The sequence below is a fragment of the Bufo bufo genome, chromosome 6, assembly GCF_905171765.1.
Source record: "Bufo bufo chromosome 6, aBufBuf1.1, whole genome shotgun sequence".
Classification (NCBI taxonomy): domain Eukaryota; kingdom Metazoa; phylum Chordata; class Amphibia; order Anura; family Bufonidae; genus Bufo; species Bufo bufo.
Window position 1 is genome coordinate 402645837 of NC_053394.1, and position 22679 is coordinate 402668515.

Below are 22679 nucleotides of genomic sequence, written 5' to 3' on the forward strand. Positions count from 1 at the left end.
GGTGTCCAGGAGCTGCCTCCTCACCGGGAGTACAATTGCCCTATTAATCTCATCCCAGGCGCCAAGTTGCCTAAATCTCGTTTATACAATCTCTCCCAACCTGAAAGGGTCGCTATGCGTACTTACACTCACCTAAAGAATTATTAGGAACACCATACTAATACGGTGTTGGACCCCCTTTTGCCTTCAGAACTGCCTTAATTCTACGTGGCATTGATTCAACAAGGTGCTGATAGCATTCTTAAGAAATGTTGGCCCATATTGATAGGATAGCATCTTGCAGTTGATGGAGATTTGAGGGATGCACATCCAGGGCACGAAGCTCCCGTTCCACCACATCCCAAAGATGCTCTATTGGGTTGAGATCTGGTGACTGTGGGGGCCATTTTAGTACAGTGAACTCATTGTCATGTTCAAGAAACCAATTTGAAATGATTCGAGCTTTGTGACATGGTGCATTATCCTGCTGGAAGTAGCCATCAGAGGATGGATACATGTTCTCATTCTGTTTACGCCAAATTCGGACTCTACCATTTGAATGTCTCAACAGAAATCGAGACTCATCAGACCAGGCAACATTTTTCCAGTCTTCAACAGTCCAATTTTGGTGAGCTCGTGCAAATTGTAGCCTCTTTTTCCTATTTGTAGTCTTTTTCCTTCTGCTGTTGTAGCCCATCCGCCTCAAGGTTGTGCGTGTTGTGGCTTCACAAATGCTTTGCTGCATACATCGGTTGTAACAAATGGTTATTTCAGTCAACGTTGCTCTTCTATCAGCTTGAATCAGTCGGCCCATTCTCCTCTGACCTCTAGCATCCACAAGGCATTTTTGCCCACAGGACTGCCGCATACTGGATATTTTTCCCTTTTCACACCATTCTTTGTAAACCCTAGAAATGGTTGTGTGTGAAAATCCCAGTAACTGAGCAGATTGTGAAATACTCAGACCGGCCCGTCTGGCACCAACAACCATGCCACGCTCAAAATTGCTTAAATCACCTTTCTTTCCCATTCTGACATTCAGTTTGGAGTTCAAGAGATTGTCTTGACCAGGACCACACCCCTAAATGCATTGAAGCAACTGCCATTTGATTGGTTGACTAGATAATTGCATTAATGAGAAATAGAACAGGTGTTCCTAATAATTGTTTAGGTGAGAGTATATTTCTGAGAGCCTGAGAAAAGGACACATCCGACCCTCGAAGTCACCTGTTGCCGCTGTTTTTTTTTTTCTTTGTTAAGAAAAAAGATGGTTCTTTAAAACCATGTCTGGATTTCAGGGAGCTGAACAGTATCACAATTCGTGACCCTTATCCACTTCCTCTGATCCCGGACCTGTTTAACCAGATTGTTGGGGCTAAAGTTTTTTCTAAGTTGGATTTAAGAGGGGCATACAACCTGGTCAGGGTCAGGGAAGGGGACGAATGGAAGACGGCCTTCAATACCCCTGAGGGCCATTTCGAGAATTTGGTTATGCCTTTTGGTTTGAAGAATGCTCCAGCCGTCTTCCAACATTTTGTGAACAGCATTTTTTATCATTTAATGGGGAAATTTGTACTAGTGTATCTAGATGACATTTAGATTTTTTCTCCTGATTTCAAAACTCATAGGGACCACCTACGCCAGTTCTTACTCATTCTGCGGGAGAATAAACTATACGCTACACTGGAAAAATGTGTGTTTGCGGTTCCAGAAATTCAATTTCTGGGTTTTCTTCTCTCCACTTCTGGTTTTCGCATGGACCCTGAGAAGGTCCACGCTGTGCTTGATTGGGAGCCTCCTGAGAATCAGAAAGCGCTGATGCGTTTTTTGGGTTTTGCCAATTATTACAGGAAGTTAATTTTGAATTATTCCTCTGTTGTTAAGCCACTCACTGATATGACTAGAAAGGGGGTAGATTTTTCCTCCTGGTCGGTAGATGCACGTAAGGCCTTTTCTAGTATCAAAGAGAGTTTTGCTTCCGTTCCCATCTTGGTACAACCTGATGTCTCTCTGCCTTTCATTGTTGAGGTGGACGTTTCTGAGGTGGGTGTGGGTGCGGTCTTGTCTCAGGGTCCCTCTCCTGCCAAATGGCGACCGTGTGCCTTTTTCTCAAAGAAGCTCTCCTCCGCAGAGAGAAATTACGATGTGGGAGATAGGGAGTTGTTGGCCATCAAATTAGCTTTTGAGGAATGGCGCCATTGGCTAGAGGGAGCCAAACACCCTATTACCGTGTTTACCGACCATAAGAATCTGGCCTACTTGGAGTCAGCCAAGCGTCTGAACCCGAGACAGGCCAGATGGTCTTTATTCTTTTCTAGGTTTAATTTTGTTGTCACGTTCCGCCCTGGGGTTAAGAATGTGAAGGCTGATGCCCTGTCACGTTGTTTTCCGGGAGAGGGGAACTTTGAAGACCCGGGTCCCATTCTGGCTGAAGAGGTGGTCGTCTCTGCTCTTTACTCTGATTTGGAGGCAGAGGTTCAGGCAGCCCAGGCAGAGGCTCCTGATCTTTTTCTTTCTGGGAGGTTGTTTGTGCCTCTCGCTTTACGACACAAGGTCTTTAAGGAGCACCATGATACTGTCCTTGCTGGGCACCCATGGAGTAGAACCACAGTGGATCTCATTGCTCGGAGATTCTGGTGGCCGGCTCTTCGTAAGACAGTTGAGGGTTTTGTGGCAGGGGCTTACCCATTTGTTCCTTAGTTTGGGATCAAGTGAGTCTGTTGTTTATTTGTGACTTCCAGTTTTCTGCAACACCATCTGTGACAGGTATATAGACGGAGGACTGGAGGAGGGCATATAGTGTATATAGAGGCAGGACTGGAGGAGGGTATATAGAGGGAGGAGTGTGGGAGTGTATATAGTGTATATAGAGGGAGGAGTGGAGGAGGGTATATAGTGTATATAGAGGGAGGACTGGAGGAGGGTACATAGAGGGAGGACTGGAGGAGGGTATATAGTGTATATAGAGGGAGGAGTGTATATAGAGGAAGGAGCCGAGGAGGGTATATAGCAGGGGTAGGCAACCTCCAGCACTCCAGGTGTTGTGAAACTACAATTCCCAGCATGCATACTTGCTCTGCTCTTCTCAGAACTCTAATAGAAATGAATGGAGCATGCTGGGAGTTGTAGTTTCAGAACAGCTGGAGTGCTGAAGGTTGCTGACCCCTGGTACAGCGTTCCAGACTAAAAAAAATGTTTAGTCGCCAAATTTTAAATACATATAATTACGGTATAATAATAAAAAAAAAGACATGTCTTACCTAGGGTTGTCACGATACCAAAATTTTGATTCGATTTCGATACCACAAAAAAGTATTGCGATACTCGAAACTCGATACCAAGAAAAAATAAAGCAGCGTGCATTCCGCATTTTATGGAACGTCTGGACCATAATAGAACAGTCCAATCCTAATTTTTGTCGGGACAAGGTGACTCAAAAACAACAAATTGCACGTTTTTAATTTTTTTTCTGTTACGACGTTCACCGCATAGGAGATATTTCTAAATATTTTAATAGTTCGCACTTTTTCGGACGTGGCGATGTGTAATATGTTTATTTTTTTATTGTTTATATATTATGTAAAATTGGGAAAGGGGGCAATTAAAACTTTTAGTATTTTTTTTTTTTACTTTTTATTTACCCCTTAGGGGCTAGAACCTGGGATCTTTTCATCCCTTGTCCTATTAAACCTGATAGAGCTCTCCCTGCTGCCCTGTATATAGTACACACAGCAGCAGGGACATTACCAAGGTAGCCAGGGCTTCAGTAGCGCCCTGGCTGCCATGGTAACTGAGGATTACACCGCTGGGGCTCTAATCGGAACTGCCACTGCCACCAATGAGGAGGAGGGGACCCTGTGGCCACTGTCACTAATGAGGAGGGGGGAGATGGGACCCTGTGGCCACTGCCACCAATGATTATAATAGTTATAATACTGGGGTTGGGGGGCGCACTGCGCCACCAATGATTATACTTTATAATACTGGGGTTGGGGGGGCGCACTGAGCCACCAATGATTATACTTTATAATACTGGGGTTGGGGGGGCGCACTGCGCCACCAATGATTTTACTTTATAATACTGGGGTTGGGGTGTGGCAGGTGCAGCACTATGAAGTGCCTTTTGCGCTGTGGCATTAGAAGAATTTTGATATCTCTGACTTTTAGTCTAACCAGACTGTCTATTACTCTGTAATTCCTCTAGCACCGTTCTATGGAAAAAAACGGAATTAATCTTACCGGTAATTCAGTTTCCATGAGATTACCACGACGGCATACAAAGAGATTGACCTCTGTAGGGGCAGGAACAGAGAAAGGTTTAATTCCCCCCTCCCACCACCAACACCAGTGTTTCCAAAATCACACAGAGAAAAAAAAAAGGTGGTGAATCACACAAGAACAAAAATAGGAAGGCATTACCTCATACCCACCAGGACGACCCCCCGAAAGTAACAAATAAACTTATAAAAGGGAGGGAATAATGTGCCGTCATTGTGATCTTTTGGGAAAAATCGAGTCTATAGTGTTTCACAAATGTATGCACACTTGACCAAGTAGCTGCTCTGCAGATGTCTTCGAGGGATGCACCTGCCCTCTCAGCTTGAGAGGAGGACATGGCCCTGGTTGAATGGGCACTCAGGTCAAGGACAAGGATGGTTCTGAATCTCATAGCAAAGAGAAATAGTATTCTTGATCCATCTGGCTAAAGAAGATTTGGATATTTTTTGGCCCTTGTTTTTCCCTGCAAATTGAATTAGCAAACTGTCGGATTTCCTGAAATCCTTGGTAGATTAAATGTAATTCAGGACAGAACGTCTGACATCCAGGGAATGGAAAACTAATTCCTTATTATTTGAGGGATTTTCACAGAAAGAAGGCAGGATGATTTCTTGACTACAATGAAGATCGGATACTACCTTTGGAAGGAAGCCTGGATCTAACTTGAGGATTATTCTATCATCCACAACACGTAGGTAAGGTTCTCTGAAGGAAATTGCCTGTATCTCACCTAATCTACGGGTAGATGTGATTGCTATTAGAAAAGCAGTTTTTAGTGATAACTTTATAGAACAATTGACCATAGGTTCAAAGGGAGGTAGAGTCAGTCCTGAGAGTACGATATTTAGATCCCAGGAGGGGACTCGAGATCTTACAGTCGGCCAAAGTTTGGAGTCTGCTCTCATGAACCTTTTTATCCAACGATGGTTTGCGATATCCTGATCAAAGAAACAGCCAAGTGCTGAAACCTGGACCTTAAAAGTGAACGGTCTTAGTCCTAGATCAAGCCCTTGTTGTAAGAAAGCTAGTATTTTTTGAATGTTTGGTTTCTCTAAATTCGGGGATGTTTCACCTAACCAGGAATATAATTGTTTCCATATTTTCAGGTAGATTGCCAAGGTTACTTTTTTTCCTGGAGGATCTAAGTGTATTTATCACTTTGCCCGAAAGACCCTGGAACTTCAGTACTTGGATCTCAGGATCAAGGTTGTCAGTTTCAGGAACTGAGGATTAGGATATAGAACTGGTCCCTGATGCAGAAGATCCCCCCTGAAAGGGAGAGGCCAAGGTTCTGAGATGGAGAGCTTTTTGATGGAGGAAAACCAGCTTCTCTTTGGCCAAAAAGGGGTTATCATAATTAATGTTATTTTGTCTTAACATATTTTTTTAATCACTCTTGGGATTAATGGGAGAGGAGGAAAAGCGTAGCAGAGACTCCAATTCCATCTTAGAGAGAATGCATCTAACACCCAGGGATTGTCCCTGGGGTTTAGGGACCAGCATTTTTCCACCTTTGTATTTGCTTTAGAGGGGAAGAGATCCACTTTGGGCACTCACCATTTGTCTACTATCATCTAAAAAAACTTCTATGTTCAGGGACCATTCTGTCTGCCTCTAGGTTTAAAGCTCCTTTGAGATGGATTGCTGAAATGGAGCTTACATTGTGCTCTGCCCAATCCAAGATCTTGGATGACAGTGACAGAAGAGTGTCAGATCTTGTCCCTCCCTGATGCGAGAGGTAAGCAATAGCCGTCGTGTTATCTGAAAAGACTTATATGTGGTAAGCTTGCATGTTCTTTTCTGCTATTTTTAGGGTTTCCCAGACCGCCCTCAGTTCTCTGAAGTTCGAAGACTGAGATCTGACTAATTGGGACCAGGATCCCTGATACAAGAAGTCTCCCACTTTTGCTCCCCATCCCGACTGACTTGCATCTGTAACAATCTGTATGTAAGGAGTATTTTTTCCACAGTACACCCCTGGAAAGATTTGTTGATTCTGTCCACCAGTTTAGGGACTTTTTTTTTATCAACGGGGGTATAAAAATTGTGCAGTCTAATGAGATCTGCTGTCTGTTCCAGACTCTGAGGATCCAAGCCTGTAGGGGTCGGAAATGACTCTGACTCCAGGGTGCCGATGGTATGCAAGAGGTTAGTGGGCCCAAAAGACTGGAAGATATGTGGATTGAACATGGGAATCTAGGATAATCCCCAGAAACTGTGTTCTTGTGGAAGGTTTGAAGTTGGATTTGTTCATGTTTACTATCCACCCCAATCTGTTCAGTACTGATAGTAAGGTGTTTGTCGTTTTTGGTTTGGTGAGGGTTGTCGCCAATCAGGAGAAAATCGTCCAAGTAGGGGATTATCGTCAACCCCTCCTTCCTCAAGAATGCCACCATTTCCACTATCAACTTGGCGAAAATCCTTGGAGCGGAGGTGATTCCAAATAGAAGTGCTGTGAACTGATAATGATGAACCTCTGTTGTCTTTGATGGCAAATCGCAGGAATTTTTGAGATCTGACATGGATTGGGATGTGATAATAGGCGTCCTTCAAGTCCACCGTACACATCAAGGCGTCCTTCCCTATCAATGGTATTGTGGACGCTAGGGACTCCATCCTGAATTTTTTGTAAATTATAAATTTGTTTAGAGACTTTAGGTTTATAATTGTGTGTATTTCTTTTACCATAAAGAGATTTGAGTAGAAACCCTTTCCCTGCTCGGGGGAAGGAACTTGGACTATAACATTCATCTTTAAAAGATCCTGTACTCCCTGCCAGATCTTTTCCTGGGACCGGGTTGATATGAATCTGTTTGGGGGTTTTGAAGAGAATTCGATCTTGTATCCGGATCCTACAATTTCCTTGGTCCAGGGATTCTAGGAGATTGATTCCCAGGACGTAAGGAAAATGAACAATCTCCCCCCTCCGCCTTGGCATCATTGTTTTTTGCCAGGTTTCGTATGAGAGGAGGGGAGGAAACCCCTTCCTCTACCAACGTTGGGGTAGCTCCAGCGCCCCGACTTTCCTTTTCCCCTATACGACCTGTCTTGACTTGCGGAGGAATGAAAGGCCTCCTCTAAGATCTTGTCCAGCACTGAACCAAAGACGTATTCTCCCGAAAATGGAATGGAGCAGAGCTTCATTTTTGATGTTTTGTCACCTGACCAACACTTCACCCAGAGTGCTCTACGGGTCACATTGGAGAGACCTGCGTCTCTGGCTGAGAACCTCACTGATTCGGCCGAAGCATCTGCTAGAAAAGCTGTGGCTAATTTTAGAAGGGGTATAGAATTTTAAATTTCCTCTCTTGATGTTTTATTCCTAATATGATCCTCCAGCTTGTTTAGCCAAAGGAACATAGACCTGGCCACAGATGTTGCCGCAATGTTAGACTTAAGGTTGAACATTGCTGCTTCCCATGATTTTCTAAACAGACTGTCGGCCTTCCTGTCTATAGAATCTCTTAACTGGGAGGCATCCTCGAAGGGTAATGATGTTTTTTTATTCACTTTTGCCACCTGTACGTTTATTTTAGAAATCTCATTAAAGGTCTTAGATTCCACCGAATCAAATAGCAGACGATTTTTTAAGGCGTTAGATACCCCCAAGCGTTTTTCAGGGTCCGACCACTCCTCTAAAACCATATCCTTTATATACTCGTTGATAGGAAATACGTGAGTTTTTTTGACTCGTAGACCTCCAAACATTTCATCTTGAATGGATTGAGATTTCTGCACTTCCTCTACCACCATAGTAGATCTGACTGCTTTCAACAGATCTGGCTTATCCTCCATAGAAAAATAAAATCTTCTATTACTCTCAGAGGATTCTGCTTCAGAAGCCCCCTCCTCATCTTCCCCAGTTTTAAAAGAGGAAGCCTCAATAACAAGGTCCTCAAAATCTGAGGATGACGGAGATATCAACTTTTTCCTTTTGGGAGGAGGAGGATCCCCAGGAGTAGTAGACAATTGAGACAAGGAGGATTTCACTTTTTCCTGTATCATCATTCTAAATTCTTCCCTTAGTGAGGGAGTTTCTTCACGAACGATACTAGTAATGCAGACTTTGCACAATTTTTGGGGGTAATTATCCTGAAGCCGTATGTTACAAGAAATGCATCTGAGCGGCTTTTTAACCTTCTTTTGTGCCTCCTTAGAGATCTAAATGTAAAAATGAATCAGTGAGGCACTTATTATATATAGGAATCTACCCCTTTTTATAATATAACGTGGTTTAAGGAGAGGGGGATCAAGCAGACTCCCTGACCAACACACTTTATGAAAAGTCAATAAGTAATTTTCCCACCGGGAACTTACAGATGGCAGCAATGGAGCGTCCGGCTGCTCAGGAGAACGCGGCTCTGGTCCCGACATGGTGTAGGATGAACCGGCCGGGTCACTGTTTCAGCCCCCTTTATGTCGGCCAGAACGCTGCATGCTGCCCCGCGTCACTCTGTTCGTTGGAAGTGACGTCATCATCATGCGCACGAAGTGCCGGGCTTGCAAAACCCGGCTTAACCTACCAGAGGCAAGATGGGAGATGTCGCCCTGGAGCAGGCTCCAGATTTACCGGAGCGAGCCCTCCCGATCCACCCCCTGCCCAGCGTTAATACAGGACTGCGGGAGGACAGGGGGACTCCATGATCCCAAATGGTGCAACACGGTCCAAGAATCCAGGTAAAAAGGAAACTTCATCTCCCTGCACAAAGGGAGTGTAACGGGGCGCCGAAGGCGCACTCGGTCTCCCATCAGCTGCAGACCTGCTGCTTAGCTTCGGGAGCGAGGATCTGTGTTTGGCCTCGTTCCCAGGGCGGCTTTGCTAGCTGGGAGGCTCCCTGCTCCTAGGTCTGCCTTGAGCGCTGAGCTGATCGCTCGGTGCTCGACTTGTCTGTCTGTTGGTCATGTGACGCTGGCCACGTCACACGACCCTCACTCCCCACTATAAATACAGGCGGCCTGCTGGCTACAGGTTACCTGTGATTATCGTCTCTAGGGCTGTGTGTACTATTATTATCTGAATACGATAGAATTAGGGTTATTCACCTTTTTTTCTTTTTTCTTTTTCTTCTATTCATGCAGTTGGGGACTAAAAATAAAATAGAAAATATAAACAACATTATTATGACACAAAATGAACGTTATATAATACATCTGTTTATTTAAGTTTGTTGTGGAAAATGTAACATAGCCAGTTTTACTTCTTTGCGGTATTTTCTATAAAGAAAAAGGTCTAAATAGGCAGATCCAGCAGTATTGTTTTTGTTCACTTGTGGCTTTGGATATATATCCACTTTGGTTCCACGGTAACATCATATGTGGGATCGGGTGGATAGGGTCCGTTTCACACAGTGCGTTTTATCATGTATATATACGCATATTTACAAGTTTGAACCAATGCTATATTGGATCGCAGCCATTCAAGTACTCGTTAGTAAGGCTGATTAGTCAGCCTGCATTTGTGGGAGGGGCGGAGGCTCTTCATATACGAGCCACAGCCTCACTCACAGGCGTGGGTTCTCAGGTGCCCAGCTGCCGCTGGGTGTCATTAGCAAACTAGCTTCTCTGGTGGTAGGAGTCTTTCTTTGCAGCATGGAGCCAGAATAGAGCTTGTACCGTAGCACGCATGCGCCATACTACGTAGGTTGGGCCGGGGCCGTCTCTCCTGGCTGGTTGGATACGACTTTGTTAGCAAACGGGAGGCTTCGCCTCAGAATCTGCTACCTCAGGTTTGCTCGTTGGGGCTAAATACTTCTATTTCTTTTCAACTTTGTTTGTTGGTAATAGGAGTTAGTTCCTATAAATCTTACAAGTTTTACTTTGCTTTGTTTGTCTCATATGAAAAGTTACTTCAGCCGGTTTGCTGTAAAGGAAGAGTTACCCGGGCTGCATGTGACGTCATGTTTGGAGATCGGACGCAGCGTTTATTGTTTAGGCCTCTTGCTGAAGCTATTCCTTGCCACGTGTCTCCCCCCCTCCCCCCGCTACCACCATCCTTAGACTTCACGTATTTCACTGCTCCATGTACTTAAGAACCCTGACGCACTTTTATGCTCTGCTGTTATCCTGAGCGGCATTTACACTTTCGGCTTTTATTTCATGTCTTTATGCTGCATCCGCACGTCTTTACTGTCCTGCACTTTCCTACTCTTGGTTTGTATTCACACAGATTGGTCTCACATTCAAGCTGCGGTCACTTGTTGGCCGTTACATCTCATTCCGTCCCCAGCCGACAGCCGGATCCGTATTACACACCTGTTATTACATGTTGTGTACTCGGCTTACTGCTGCTACTGTTACTCCTTTTTTATTCTCTGGACGCACCACCCTGGTGTTCAAACCTTGCTCCACTCACAACCAGAGCTGCGTTCATGCATTGACTGATATACCATGTTTGCTCTGCTCACTGTGAGAGCTGTGTTTACACGTCTGCTGTCACAACATGTTCATACTAGGCTTTTGTCAGAGCTGCATTCACTTTCACTGTTACATCATGTTTATGCTCTACTCACATTTAGAGCTTCTGTTCTACCAATTTCATTCTCGGCCACACCCAGAGGTGCATTCACACTACGCTGTCAAATCATTTTTTTTGCACTCCACCCTCGACCAGAGTTGCATTCATCCGTCTATCTATATATCAGGTTTACTCTACTCGCACCCAGAGCTGCGTTCACACGTCCTATGCTACTACAGGTTCTTTCCATGTCTGCTGTCACATCAAGTTAATATTCCATTCACATCCAAAGCTGCGTCCGCATGTCTGCTTTTACATCTTGTCCTATACTCCATTCCCATACTCAGAGCTGCGCCCATACCATGTTTTTTAGGTACCGCTCACATCCAAAGCCCCATTTGTTGTTACATCATGTGTTGTACTCTGCTTCCACTCAAAGCTGCATTCTCCTGTTCATTGCTACGTCATGGTTTTACTCAATAATCTCACCGGGGCAGTCTGCACCCACCGCTCTGGTACCTCTCTCCCGACAAACATAACGGCGTTCTTTTCAGGCTTACGTTCCTTTCCTCGGTGGTCTGTTACATTCCATAGGCCTACTTTTCTGTTCACCTCAGGGAGAATTTTTAATTTATTTTTTGGTCTTCTTTAATCCTGGTTCATATTCACTCAGACTGGTCTCCTCCTTTTAGAAAAAAAACTAAAAACTTGCTTTCACTACTGCAGTCCGAGTCGTCTGCCGCTGGTACACCGCCTGTACGTGTCTCCAGGACGGGTAAGCTCCTTCCCTCAGTCCATCGCCTCCACAGGGCTCCTCCGATCAGAGCTCATGTGTTTCCCTGCTTCCGGTCGCGGTGTCGGCGTGCGTTCCAGCGTGGAACGCATGTTGAGAACCACTGCCGGACTTGTGTGTTTTGGATTACAGGTGGTGTCCTGGTTAGTACTGTCATTGCTGCCCAAACTTACCGGTGCTCGCTTCTCCCGGTTCCTCTATGCTTCCTACAGCGGCATTTTGCAGATCAGGTTCACACACACTGACATCGCTCTTGATAGTGGCTTGCAGCTAAACCAGCTCCTCTATTCCTTGTTGTGGTTGCTAGGAGCTGGTCATACAGTGCAAATCCTCACGTTGGAGCGCATGCTGGGCTGTGTTTTACATGAATACGACTCACCTGGGTTGGAAATACACAGCTTCAGCCTAGACACTATGCATAGTCACTGCACGCTGACCATTTGCCTGCCGTCATCTGTACTGATATGTAGTGGTAGCAGGGCCGTTCTGTATATGTATGTTTATTTATTCATATGCTATGTTTTTTCCTGTTTCCCACTGGATCGCCCAGGCTCGTACTTACCTCTGTCTCCTGGATCGTCCAGGCTCATACCTACCTCTGTCTCCTGGATCGTCCAGGCTCATACCTACCTCTGTCTCCTGGATCGTCCAGGCTCATACCTACCTCTGTCTCCTGGATCGTCCAGGCTCATACCTACCTCTGTCTCCTGGATCGTCCAGGCTCATACCTACCTCTGTCTCCTGGATCGTCCAGGCTCATACCTACCTCTGTCTCCTGGATCGTCCAGGCTCATACCTACCTCTGTCTCCTGGATCGTCCAGGCTCATACCTACCTCTGTCTCCTGGATCGTCCAGGCTCATACCTACCTCTGTCTCCTGGATCGTCCAGGCTCATACCTACCTCTGTCTCCTGGATCGTCCAGGCTGTCATCTCTTCAGTTATTCCTCCTTCTGACTCGACTAGATTTTGTTCTCCTGGGAACGGCTACGTTCGGTTTATTTTTTATGTATCATTACCCCGGGTCCGTCCAGGCCCTGTTCTTCCTTCTCTGCCTGGTACGTTCAGGTCTGGTCTCCCTGCATGTCTACTATTCCCGGTTTTTCCAGGGTCTCCCGCTGTCGGCGGATCGGTCCAGGCTTAGCCTCCTATCCATTACGATACTTCCCCATGATCCGCACAGGCCCACCTACTCTTTCACATTCGTCTCACCCATGCCTGTCCCTTCCTGGTTTACTTTTTCCTGGCACTGCCAGGGCGGTCCTGCACCGGGCTACGTGGTGCGGTATTTCTGAGTCACCCCCTTTTTTTTTTTTCAGGTGATGCCAGAAGCAGGAAGCAGATCCCGCGGGGTCCCCTCTCCCAGACTTGAATTCCTGGGTGACGGATTAGAGTCCCTCCTTTCTCACGCCAGGAACCTGGTACAACATTCCCTCTCCTCCAACACGGCCAGGAATTATCAAGCCGGCTATAAAATATACAGTACGAAGAATTCTCTGCCCCATGGCTTTGGGGGCCTGATGACGGCTTCGGCCCCATGGCTTTGGAGGACCGGTGACTGCTTTGGGGGCCCGATGACTGTTTTCAGTCCTGCTGGGCTGATTGCCTGGTTGGTTGTCCATCTGGGCTGATTTGGCACGTATGTATCACATACATACCTGCTTCCCTAATTTCCTAATAATCCATGTTGATCGCTCACTTTATGTTTTGACCGCAAACTGGTCCGGTTCGCCCTACAGCATCATTGTCATGTGTTGTGCAGATATTTCGTCTTGGTTTAATTGTTCGTGCTTTCGTTCAGGTCCTGCCAGAGGAGGAACAAGTAGGGTAATTCCCTCTAGCATTTCAGTCTCTGATCGTAGTCGATCATATCTTTCCAACCAGGTCCCCGCGCAAAGTCTTTGCCTTTTTACCACGACCAGGAATTCATTTTCGCTGGTAGCTTCATTGCAATTGCATTCCCTCACTCATGGGAGGGCATAGACAGAATCTTGTATATTATGGCTTCGTAGCTTCTTACCGCACTAACCTCAGACTCCCTACAACCATGTTGAATCGGGTTTTGGACAAAGTTCAGCATTTCCTCATGGTAGAAGATTCAGATAGTAGGTCTGTCTTCTCGTCTCAAGCGTTAAAACAATTCTCAGGGGCACACACTAGAACAACGCGCGGACCACGGCTAGCAGATAGCTGTTGTCTGGGGAACTATTCAAGGATTATCTTCCTATCTACATAGTTCTTTTTGGCCCTCATTACTGCATAGTCTAGGCAGTTAGGTTTCGGTCCCACGATCTCCTGAGGCTAGGGCATTGCCAGTACTCCGCAGAACCAAAACTTTACAAGGTTCATTTGGTTTTCATGATCCATTTCACAACGTATTCCCGGTCCTCCATTCCGCTTTGGGGCAGTATCCGCAATATTGAGCATCATGTCTCTGGCCTTGTCATCCACAAGATGGGTTGTAGGTCTCCTCCTGGCCTTGCCTCATACACCCCAAATTTTTCGCTCTAGATCCCTGACGCCTTGCCGTTGGCTTGGAGATTAGTTTGCACATGCCATTCCAGTTCCTTTTCTACCCTACTTGGCATGGTTTTTGCCCACTTATAGGCCTACCTACGATCATGGCTTAGGGCACACAACAAGCCATTTAGTCAGGTTAGCTAGGACACGCCTAGCCGGGTTAGGTTGTTCCAGTTGTTTCTCTCCCCAGGGTTCTTCGGATATCTCTTCGCCGTAGCCATGACCACAAGTTAGTAAGGCTGATTAGTCAGCCTGCATTTGTGGGAGGGGCGGAGGCTCTTCATATACGAGCCACAGCCTCACTCACAGGCGTGGGTTCTCAGGTGCCCCACCCTCCCTCCCTTATCTTCTCATTTCCACAGGGTATGCCCACTTATAGGCCTACTCACGATCATGGCTTAGGGCACACAACAAGCCATTTAGTCAGGTTAGCTAGGACACGCCTAGCCGGGTTAGGTTGTTCCAGTTGTTTCTCTCCCCAGGGTTCTTCGGATATCTCTTGGCCGTAGCCATGACCACAAATATATATTTATATGAATTTGTGGTTTTAACGACTTTTGATATCTATTTTTTGCACAAGGGGTAAAATAAATGTAATATGTATGGACTGGTCACATAGGGGTTAATTCCAGCCTCGTTTTGAGATCCTGGGATTATTTCAGCCGTGTGGCTGGTTCACACATGAGGTTACGACCTATGTCAACCTAACAGGGGAGGGAGAAGCTGTCCATGTATGTGAATTGTGACCATTATGAATAAAGAAAACTTCTAGGTTTTATCCTGAATGCTGGAACTTCTCTTTCTTCGTGTTTCAGTGATCTTTAGGCCTTAACCATCGGGGAACCTTATCTGTCTATACAGGATGACTGCATTGTTTTCGAGTTTGATCCATCCTTACTACCTAAGGTAGATTCCGGCTTCCACAGATCCCAGGATATGGTTTTACCATCCTTCTATTCAAAACTAACATCAGAACTGAAGAAGATCTTCCAAACTTTGGACAGTAGGAGATTTGTTCTCCAATATATATGTTGTAGGACATCGTAGACAGGATCAGAACTAGTTTCCAAGAAGCTTTAGAATGAGAACTTAAAATAATAGAAGATAGGTGTAATAATGAAAACAAAAATATTAATGCTGCTAACATCAAATATAGTCTCACCTTTAAACAATTCTAAGCACTAAAAAGCTTAGAGAAACGTGACGACATAGTTATTAAGATGGCGGACAAAGGGGATCGGTGGTGGTCTTGGAGAGGGCTATATATATACAACAGATGTTGGAGATGTTGACAGATGACCACATACAGGAAACTGGACTCTAATCCTACCAAGGACTTCTAAAAGAGGTGTCATGTGATTATTGATTGTGGTTTTCAAAATGCTTTTTTTTTTTATAAGGGGGTTCGTGATTTCCTGTGTGTGGAGACTCCAGTTATACCTATTATCCATGCCCTCCCCAAGACCCACAATAATCTTAATCCGCTCCCCCTTCATCCCATTGTTTCCGGCATTGGGTCAGTATTTGAGAGGTTGGGGGAGTGGTTGGATTCGCTCCTCCAGCCTCTTGTTAAACGTATGCCAGGGTATAATAGGGATACCACCCAGGTACTTCAGGCCTTCTTTGAAAAGCAGTGGAATGCGGAGGACAGTTGGCTTAGTTTGGATGTGGTGTCTCTTTACCCCTCAATCCCACATCATGTAGTGGTGTGGGCATTAGAGTATCACCTTCACAGATATACAGCGCATACAGCGGAATTTAATGATTATGTCTCAGAAATCACTCAGCTCCTAATGTCCCATAACTACTTTATGTTTGAGGGGAAATTTTTTCTCCAGACAAGAGGCTTTTTAATGGGGACCAAATACTCGCCTATCTTGCCAAATTAAGTCATGGCGTATTGGGAAGAAAGATACATGTTGGTAAGGCTGATTGGTCAGCCTGCATTTGTGGGAGGGGCAGAGGCTCTTCATATACGAGCCACAGCCTCACTCACAGGCGTGGGTTCTCAGGTGCCCAGCTGCTGCTGGGTGTCATTAGCAAACTAGCTTCTCTGGTGGTAGGAGTGTTTTTTTGCAGCATGGAGCTTGTTATTTTGCTCTCTGCTACCGTAGCACGCACGCGCCATACTATGTAAGTAGGTTGGGCCGGGGCCGTCTCTCCTGGCCGGTCGGAACCGACTTTGCTAGCGAACGGGAGGCTTTGCCTCAGAATCTGCTACTTCAGGTTTGCTCGTTGGGGCTAAATACTTCTATTTCTTTTCAACTTTGTTGGTAATAGGAGTTAGTTCCTATAAATCTTACAAGTTTTACTTTGCTTCGTTCATCTCGTATGAAAAGTTACTTCAGCCGGTTTGCTGTAAAGGAAGAGTTACCCGGGCTGCATGTGACGTCATGTTTGGAGATCGGACGCAGCTGTTATTGTTTAGGCCTCTTGCTGAAGCTGTTCCTTGCCACGTGTCTCCCCCCTCCCCCCGCTACCACTATCTTTAGACTTCACGTATTTCACTGCTCCATGTACTTAAAAACCCTGCTGCACTTTTATGCTCTGCTGTTATCCTGAGCGGCATTTACACTTTCGGCTTTTATTTCATGTCTTATGCTGCATCTGCATGTCTTTACTGTCCAGCACTTTCCTACTCTTGGTTCGTATTCACTCAGATTGGTCTCACATTCAAGCTGCGGTCACCTGTTGACTGTTACATCTCATTCCGTCCCCAGCCGACAGCCGGATCCGTATTACACGCCTGTTATTACATGTTGTGTACTCAGCTTACAGCTGCTACTGTTACTCCGTTTTTATTCTCTAGACGCACCACCCTGGTGTTCACACCTTGCTCCACTCACAACCAGAGCTGAGTTCATGCGTCGACTGATATACCATGTCTGCTCTGCTCACTGTGAGAGCTGTGTTTACACGTCCGCTGTCACAACATGTTCATACTAGGCTTTTGTCAGAGCTGCATTCACTTTCACTGTTACATCATGTTTATGCTCCACTCACATTTAGAGCTTCTGTTCTACCAATTTCATTCTCGGCCACACCCAGAGGTGCATTCACACTACGCTGTCAAATCATTTTTTGCACTCCACCATCGACCAGAGTTGCATTCATCCGTCTATCGATATATCAGGTTTACTCTACTCTCACCCAGAGCTGCGTTCACACGTCCTATGCTACTACAGGTTCTTTCCATGTCTGCTGTCACATCAAGTTAATATTCCATTCACATCCAAAGCTGCGTCCGCATGTCTGCTTTTACATCTTGTCCTATACTCCATTCCCATACTCAGAGCTGCGCCCATACCATGTTTTTTAGGTACCACTCACATCCAAAGCCCCATTTGTTGTTACATCATGTGTTGTACTCTGCTTCCACTCAAAGCTGCATTCTCCTGTTCATTGCTACGTCATGGATTTACTCAATAATCTCACCGGGGCAGTCTGCACCCACCGCTCTGGTACCTCTCTCCCGACAAACATAACGGCGTTCTTTTCAGGCTTACGTTCCTTTCCTCGGTGGTCTGTTACATTCCATAGGCCTACTTTTCTGTTCACCTCAGGGAGAATTTTTTATTTATTTTTTGGTCTTCTTTAATCCTGGTTCATATTCACTCAGAGTGGTCTCCTTTAAAAAAAAATAAAAAAATCGCTTTCACTACTGCAGTCCGAGTCGTCCGCCGCTTGTACACCACCTGTACGTGTCTCCAGGACGGGTAAGCTCCTTCTCTCAGTCCATCCCCTCCGCAGGGCTCCTCCGATCAGCGCTCATGTGTTTCCCTGCTTCCGGTCGCGGGGTCGGCGTGCGTTCCAGCGTGGAACGCATGTTGAGAACCACTGCCGGACTTGTGTGTTTTGGATTACAGGTGGTGTCCTGGTTAGTACTGTGTCATTGCTGCCCAAACTTACCGGTGCTCGCTCCTCCCGGTTCCTCTATGCTTCCTACAGCGGCATTTTGCAGATCAGGTTCACACACACTGACATCTCTCTTGATAGTGGCTTGCAGCTAAACCAGCTCCTCTATTCCTTGTTGTGGTTGCTAAGAGCTGGTCATACAGTGCAAATCCTCATGTTGGAGCGCATGCTGGGCTGTGTTTTACATGAATACGGCTCACCTGGGTTGGAAATACACAGCTTCAGCCTAGACACTATGCACAGTCACTGCACGCTGACCATTTGCCTGCCGTCATCTGTACTGATATGTAGTGGTAGCAGGGCCGTTCTCAGGGGCGTAACTAGAAGTGACTGGGCCCCACAGCAAATATTTGTAAGGCCCCCCCCCCCCCAGCGCGCTTCGCACCTTCCTCCTCCTGTGTAAACCCCACTCCTTTGGCACAGTGTAGCGGTATACTGTATATTGTGTGGCACAGTGTAGAGGTATACTGTATATTGTGTGGTACAGTGTAGAGGTATACTGTATATTGTGGGGCACAGTGTAGAGGTATACTGTATATTGTGGGGCACAGTGTAGAGGTATACTGTATATTGTGGGGCACAGTGTAGAGGTATACTGTATATTGTGGGGCACAGTGTAGAGGTATACTGTATATTGTGGGGCACAGTGTAGCGGTATACTGTATATTGTGGGGCACAGTGTAGGCTATATGTGTATAACAAACATATTTCACATGAAAACTTACAGTTACTTGGCTTGGCCCTTGGGGATCTCGGACGCCACTTCCACACTTTGGCCGGGGGCTCGGCGGAGCTGATGTTGTGCTTTATCCTAATGAGAAAGATTTCATAATAAGGATTTGGAGAAGGGGCAGTGGGGTCGCAGAGCAGGGAGAGACTGGTGCTGCTACTAGGGGGTCATACCATGGGGGAGTAATAAAGCCCACCATAATGCCCCCCCCCAGTAGTAATAATTCTCCTTATAATGTGACAGTGCAAAAATACCCCCTTGTAATGCCCCCAGTTGAGCTAATGTCCCCATAATGTCCCAGTATAAAATACCCCTATATAGTTCCCCCAGTAAATGCCCCTTAGTGCTCCTCTCCCCCCTTCCTGCTAGTGCCCCCCAAAATGTACCAGTATAAAATGCCCCATATATAGTGCCCCAGTAGATGCCCCTCAGTGTCCGGCCTCTGATAGGCTGCCGGCCTAGTGTCCCCCATAATGTCCCCCCATCATGTGCCAGTATCAAGTGCCTCTCTCCCCCCCCCCCCCACATGTCCCAGTATCATAGTGCCATCTCCCCCCCCACAAAAAAAGTGCCAGTATCAAGTGCCAACCCCTCTCCCCCCCATGTGCCAGTATCAGATGCCTCTCCCCCCCCCATGTGCCAGTATCAGGTGCCTCCCCCCATGTGCCAGTATCAGGTGCCAACCCCCCCTCCCCCCCCAGGTGCCAGTATCAGGTGCCTCTCTCCCCCCCATGTGCCAGTATCAGGTGCCTCTCTCCCCCCCAGGTGCCAGTATCAGGTGCCTCCCCCCATGTGCCAGTATCAGGTGCCTCTCCCCCCCCCATGTGCCAGTATCAGATGCCTCTCTCCCCCCCCCCCCATGTGCCAGTATCAGGTGCCTCCCCCTATGTGCCAGCATTAGGTGCATCCCCCCATGTGCCAGTATCAGGTGCCTCTCTCCCCCCCATGTGCCTCTCTCCCCCCCATGTGCCAGTATCAGGTGCCTCTCTCCCCCCCAGGTGCCAGTATCAGGTGCCTCCCCCCATGTGCCAGTATCAGGTGCCTCTCCCCCCCATGTGCCAGTATCAGGTGCCTCTCCCCCCCATGTGCCAGTATCAGGTGCCTCCCCCCATGTGCCAGTATCAAGTGCCCCCCGCTCCCCCCATGACAGTAACAGTCTTAAAAAAATATATATAAACACTTCTACTTACCTCCATGTCAGCGATGCGATGCAGCCTCTTCCTGTGTCCCGCCCTGTATGACCATATATGGAGTCAGTGCTTATATTTCAGAAAAGGTTTCTGCTGTGATTCGAACCGACGACCTTCTGTATCAGAGGCAAAGCATCTAACCACTAGACCATAGGAGACACCTTGCTGCTGACTCAAAAAATTTGAGACTTCTACTGTTATAGCTGGCTAAGTGTACATCTATACACATGACAGCTGCTCATTTATAGAGATCTAGCAGAGCTGAGTGTGCTGGGACAGCTGTCATATAGAGATATAGCAGTGCTGGGTGTGTTGGGGCAGCTGTCATGTGTATAGCTGTACACTTAGCCAGCTATAACAGTAGAAGTCTCATTTTTTTTCAGTCAGTTGTAATGCAGCCCTTATGGTTGTGAGGGTTAATGCTTTGCCTCTGATACACTCAGACTTTGGAGGTTGTGGGTTCGAATCCCAGACACATCAGAAGACTTTAGGAGACAGAAAGATTAGATCATATTAGCGAGGGAGCCTGGTCAGCTGCTGTGAAGGGGCCCTGAACAGTTAAGACATCGATAGAACTTGAGAATAAACTGTCACACACGCTGCCGACGCCGGGCCCCCTTGGCAGCCCGGGCCCCGAAGCAGCTGCTTCCCCGGTAGTTACGCCACTGGCCGTTCTGTATGTGTATGTGTATGTTCATTTATTCATATGCTATGTTTTTTCTTGTTTCCCACTGGTTCGCCCAGGCTCGTACCTACCTCTGTCTCCTGGATCGCCCAGGCTCATACCTACCTCTGTCTGCTAAATCGCCAAGGCTCATACCTACCTCTGTCTGCTGGATCACCCAGGCTCATACCTACCTCTGTCTCCTGGATCGCCCAGGCTCATACCCACCTCTGTCTCCTGGTTCGCCCAGGCTCATACCTACCTCTGTCTGCTGGATCGCCCCCAGGCTCATACCTACCTCTGTCTGCTGGATCGCCCAGGCTGTCATCTCCTCAGTTATTCCTCCTTCTGACTCGACGAGATTTTGTTCTCCTGGGAACGGGTACGTTCGGTTTATTTTTTATGTATCATTACTCCGGGTCCGTTCAGGTCTGGTCTCCCTGCATGTCTACTATTCCGGGTTTTCCAGGGTCTCGCGCTGTCGGCGGATCCGTCCAGGCTTAGCCTCCAATCCATTACGATACTTCCCCGTGATCCGCACAGGCCCACCTACTCTTTCACACTCGTCTCATCCATGCCTGTCCCTTCCTGGTTTACTTTTTCCTGGCACTGCCAAGTCGGTCCTTCACTGGGCTACATGGTGCGGTATTTCTGGGTCACCCCCTTTTTTTCCAGGTGATGCCAGAAGCAGATCCCGCGGGTTCCCTCTCCCAGCCTTCAATTCCCGGGTGATGGATTAGAGTCCTTCCTTTCTCACGCCTGGAACCTGGTACAACATTCCCTCTCCTCCAACACGGCCAGGAATTATCAAGCCGGCTATAAAATATATAAAGAATTCTCGGCCCCATGGCTTCGGGGGCCCGATGACTGCTTCGGGGGCCCGATGACGGCTTCCGGGGCCCGATGATGGCTTCAACCCCATGGCTTCGGGGGCCCGATGACTGCTTCGGCCCCATGGCTTCGGGGGCCCGATGACGGCTTCCAGGGCCCAATGATGGCTTCAGGGGCCCGATGACGGCTTCGGGCCCATGGCTTCGGGGGCCTGATGACTGCTTCGGGCCCATGGCTTCGGGGGCCCGATGACTGCTTCGGGCCCATGGCTTCGGGGGCCCGATGACGGCTTCGGCCCCATGGCTTTGGGGGCCCGATGACTGCTTCGGCCCCATGGCTTTGGGGGCCTGATGACTGCTTCGGCCCCATGGCTTCGGGGGCCCGATGATGGCTTCGGCCCCATGGCTTCGGGGGCCCGATGACTGTTTTCAGTCCTTCTGGGCTGATTGCCTGGTTGGTTGTCCATCTGTGCATCTGAGCTTATTTGGCCCGTATGTATCACATACATACCTGCTTCCCTGATTTCCTAATAATCCATGTTGATCGCTCACTTTATGTTTTGACCGCAAACTGGTCCGGTTCGCCCTACAGCATCATTGTCATGTCTTACGCAGATATTTCGTCTTGCTTTAATTGCTCATGCTTTCATTCAGGTCCTGCCAGAGGAGGAACAAGTAGGGTTATTCCCTCTAGCATTTCAGTCTCTGATCGTAGTCGATCATATCTTGTCAACCAGGTCCCCGCGCACAGTCTTTGCGTTTTTACCACGGCCAGGAATTCATTTTCGCCGGTAGCTTTATTGCAATTGCATTCCCTCACTCATGGGAGGGCATAGACAGAATCTTGTATATTATGGCTTCGTAGCTTCTTTCCGCACTAACCCCAGACTCACTACAACCACGTTGAATCGGGTTTTGGACAAACTTCAGCATTTCCTCATGGTAGAAGATTCAGATAGTAGGTCTGTCTTCTCGTCTCAAGCAATTCTCAGGGGCACACAGTAGAACAACGCGCGGACCACGGCTAGCAGATAGCTGAGGTCTGGGGAACTATTCAAGGATCCTCTTCCTATCTACATAGTTCTTTTTGGCCCTCATTCCTGCATAGTCTAGGCAGTTAGGTTTCGGTCCCACGATCTCCTGAGGCTAGGGCATTGCCAGTACTCCGTAGAACCAAAACTTTACAAGGTTCATTTGGTTTTCATGATCCATTTCACAACGTATTCCCGGTCCTCTATTCTGCTTTGGGGCAGTATCCGCAATATTGAGCATCATGTCTCTGGCCTTGTCATCCACAAGATGGGTGGTAGGTCTCCTTATGGCCTTG

The 22679-nt window shown here is 47.2% G+C and overlaps 1 protein-coding gene across 3 annotated transcripts in view; it reads right to left on the reverse strand.

Annotated features, from left to right (window-relative positions):
* Window positions 1-22679, reverse strand: part of LOC121004481 (gastrula zinc finger protein XlCGF57.1-like) — a 263952-nt gene that overhangs the window by 36414 nt on the left and 204859 nt on the right. The window lies entirely within an intron of this gene.